This window comes from Silene latifolia, chromosome 1 (assembly GCF_048544455.1).
Source record: "Silene latifolia isolate original U9 population chromosome 1, ASM4854445v1, whole genome shotgun sequence".
NCBI classification, from domain to species: Eukaryota; Viridiplantae; Streptophyta; class Magnoliopsida; order Caryophyllales; family Caryophyllaceae; genus Silene; species Silene latifolia.
In genome coordinates this window covers 146,163,415-146,167,279 of record NC_133526.1, presented here as the reverse complement: position 1 = coordinate 146,167,279, position 3,865 = coordinate 146,163,415, and the positions used below count along the sequence as shown (strand labels likewise).

General features: G+C 43.0%; 1 non-coding gene across 1 annotated transcript; it reads left to right on the top strand.

The window, feature by feature from the left end:
• Window positions 1–1,063: 1,063 nt before the first annotated feature.
• LOC141620643 (small nucleolar RNA R71) lies at window positions 1,064–1,170 on the top strand. The gene has a single exon (XR_012532010.1). It is a non-coding gene; the product is annotated as a small nucleolar RNA R71 (small nucleolar RNA).
• The last annotated feature ends 2,695 nt before the right edge of the window (window positions 1,171–3,865 follow it).

Below are 3,865 nucleotides of genomic sequence, written 5' to 3'. Positions count from 1 at the left end.
ACCCCGAAACAAGTGGTCCCTCATGTTATCAGGCATTGGAGGACGAAAAGAATCACCTTCAGCAGCGCTGTCAGTCGATCGACCAAGTTGGTCAGTCGATCGACTGACTTCTACAGGAACAGAAGCTACTGTTTGTCGCAGACTGGTCGATCGACTGGGTATGCCAGTCGATCGACTGACATACCTGGTAGACGCCTTTTTCTTGCTACAGTTTACCACGGCTTTGTTCTTGCTTGGTTCCGCCTCATCTTTTTCAGGGACATCCTCAACCATAACAGGCCCCTCAAGGGTGGACCCACTCCTTAAAGTGATAGCATTAAGGGTCTCTTTTTTATCAGTTTGTGTCGGTAAATGTCCCGGAGCTCGATTTGTATTCTTGCTAGGCAATTGAGCAATTTGGCTCTCTAGCATCTTCATCCCGGCCTCTCTATCTTGAGACTCTTTCAGCAACAAGTTCTTCAATTCAGTGAAATCGGAACCTTGGGATTGTTGCTGCTGCTGAGGACATATGGAGGCTTTTGGTACTGCTGCTGCTTATAAGGGGGCACATAATTCTGCTGCTGCTGCTGCTGCTGTGGTTGCTGCTGTGGTGGTTGAGTCGGATTCGACATTTTGGCTACTCCACCTCAAGTTCGGATGGACATTCGGCTCATAATAAGTGTTTGTCTGCCTGTAATGTTGAAAGGCAGCACAAGACTCAAAGGGACTAGGGCAATTTTCTGAAACATGTCCCTCAGCTACACATATTTTGCAGACGAAAGGACCGTCTGAAACAGCATTTACATGGTAAATCCCTCCTTTTGAAGCTCCTCCCAACTCGTACTTATCAAACCTTGCCGTGAGAGCTTCTAATGCAGCTACAGAAGGAGATTCAGCAGCTCTCCTTTGATTTCCTCTGGAATTCCCATACTCAACTTTATGGGTGGCCAAGTCATCAATGATTTTCCACCCCTTAGTCTCTCCCATATTCTCCTGGAATCTGCCACTAGCTGCCGCATCCAGGATAGCCCTCTGATCGTCATAGAGCCCATTGTAGAACTGATTTCATAGGCTCCATTTATCAAACCCATGATGCGGAATGGTTCGCACCAGCTTCTTGAAACGCACCCACGCCTCATGAAAGTTCTCATCAGGACCCTGTTTAAAGCTCGTGATCTGAGCTCTAATGGCATTAGTCTTCGAAGCAGAGAAGTACTTCTTGTAGAATGCCAAGGCCAAAGAATTCCAGTCGGTGATCCCATTAGCAGCTCGGTCCAGGTCTCTGTACCACTCCCTTGCAGCGTCACGAAGAGAGAATATAAACATGGTTTCCTTTACCTGGTCCTGGGTCACACTGGTCGGTGGGGGTATAGAGCAGCAATAGTCAATAAATATCTCCATATGCTTGGCTGCATCTTCATTTGCAGCTCCCCCAAATTGGTTCCTCTCAACTAAGTTGATATAAGAAGGCTTCGGTTCGAATTTTCTATCAGCTCCTGGTAATTCGAACCCCTTATATAGGTTCGCAGCTGTCGGCTCCGAGTGACTGGCTATAGTTGCTTCTTCAGCCATCTCTAGAAAATCTGGAGAAGTAACTGTCTCAGCTGATGAAGTAGAAACTGGAGACGAAGGTGGATCCTCTTCAAATAGAGCGTTCTCGTAGTAACTAGACAGAGTACTCAGCTCTTCCTCTGTCGGCAATACCCTAGATGATCGCCTCAACTCGCGCAAAGTCTTCTCAATCTCAGGATTGAACGGTAGTAATTCACCACTCTGTGATCTGCGCATAAGAAGAAACTACAAAAAGAATATGAGAATAGTTTAAGGAACGAATGTCCCTTAAACTAAGAAACAGACTAAAATAAAACAACTAAAAATTAGAACAATTGCCTCCCCGGCAACGGCGCCAAAATTTGATGCCTGTCGTTATGCACCAAAAAAAAAATTTATAATTCCAAACTACAACTATAGATAGCGGTAGCAGGGTCGAACCACAGAGAGGCAGATGTAATTAATAGTTGTTCTATTTAAGTCTAAAGGTGACAGATGTGGGGGTTTTGATTTGATTTGGTCTATAGCTAAAGGCAATAAAAGAAAATAAACTAAATAAGCGGATGAAATCAAGTAATAAAAGGGGTACTAGGATGGTCGGTTCACTATAGTTTCGGCGGCAGTAAACTAGGTAGGTCTAAAATAATCACGTGAGGCGGGAAAACAAGAAGTCCTTTCGGTCCATTCTCACAGGTAGCATCTTTAGATCTCGCTACAGGTCCCTAATGTCACTAATACTGACTTTCGTCCTGAAAAGTGACTAAAATCTAAACAATACCTATCTTTCGATCTCAGCACAGTTTAGTCATTTTAATTGGTAGTCTAATAACTTTCCCTATCTTTTGATCTAAGGGGTCAGTCATATACTAGGCATTCAACTAGTCGCATGCATTCAATTCGTCAAATGTAACAGTTAAAACAATTAAAACGAAACACAGCTCACGTGGCCAGTCGATCGACCAGGTAGGACGGTCGATCGACCATGGCGTGATTAGGGTTCCCTGATTCTAATGCCGCCTACACTATAATTCCCCTACATCCTAGCACAATGAATTTAGCTACTCATGCTAGAAATAACTACAACAATAAAATTTACTAAATAAACAGAAAAATTCATGATTGAAACGACGAATTAAACAATTAACATAAAACGATAAATAGGCTTTCAGGAGACTATTCTAACAATTCCTATACTACGAATGAAATAAACAGCGAAACTGAACAGAAGAATACCGAAGAGGAATCGCAGAGAAAGATCCGAAAACCGATTGCAAAAGAGTGAACTTTATTGACGGAAATAATCTAACTAATGAATGTTGAATTATATCTAAGAACTGTGTGCTAAAAAATAACTAGATAAAAACTGAATGACTCTTCTGTAAACCTAGCTTACGTTATATAGAATACAACGTAGTTCTTATTCCAAAACCTAATGTACTATGAGCTTCAAATTCCTCGATCTTTTAATTCACGTCTGAATCACGGTCTGGTCGATCGACCATGTTGCTCAGTCGATCGACCAACCTACGCTGAGCAGTAGCTTCTGATCTTCGTGCTTTGGTCGATCGACCAAAGGAATCAGTCGATCGACCACTGTAGCTGGTGATTTGCTTCAAAAACTTCGTGGATTAGTCTTTCGGGCCTCGAAATGCACACCAAGCTTGTTCCTTGTGTAAATACTTCATGTCAAATGCAATGCAAGATACTCGGGGACGGATTTAGCTCAATATCTACTCATTTCCGCATAAATCTGCAATATTACATAAAAATACGAAAGTAGACGAAATGGGGCAAATAGTAGCATAAAACTACACAAATGAGCTCTGAAATGCGTGTAAAATGAGGTGTAAAACATCATATAAATGACACGCATCATATGTATAGGAGGAGGATTCGTAGAGGAGAGATTTTGAGACAGCTGCTAGATCGTCTGATTCTGTGATTGCTTTCCAGGTAGGGTTTCCCTACTCGGTATTAATTACATATGGTGTGTGGTGGTTGACTTATCATACTGATGGTGTTTGTGACGGTTGTTGATTAATATTGTTGTTTGTTATTTTATCTCTCAGTGGTCTTCGGGGTGCATCCCTGGCTGAGTGGAGTCACTTGCGGGAGTGGCTTCACGCCCTTAATTCGACTTCTGTGGAACCCGCGACAGAAGAAATGTGCACATTAATGAACATGGGTTTATTGCTCGATGGAGATGAGCGGGGCTTAGGTGAGAATGGCTGCAGTCCCCCACTGGCGGTGTGGAGTATCTGTTGCAATGGGTACTCTGGCAGGGCTGCACACTTTAGTGTGTAGTCAGTTGTATGGAGTTTGGTGATGGAGACTG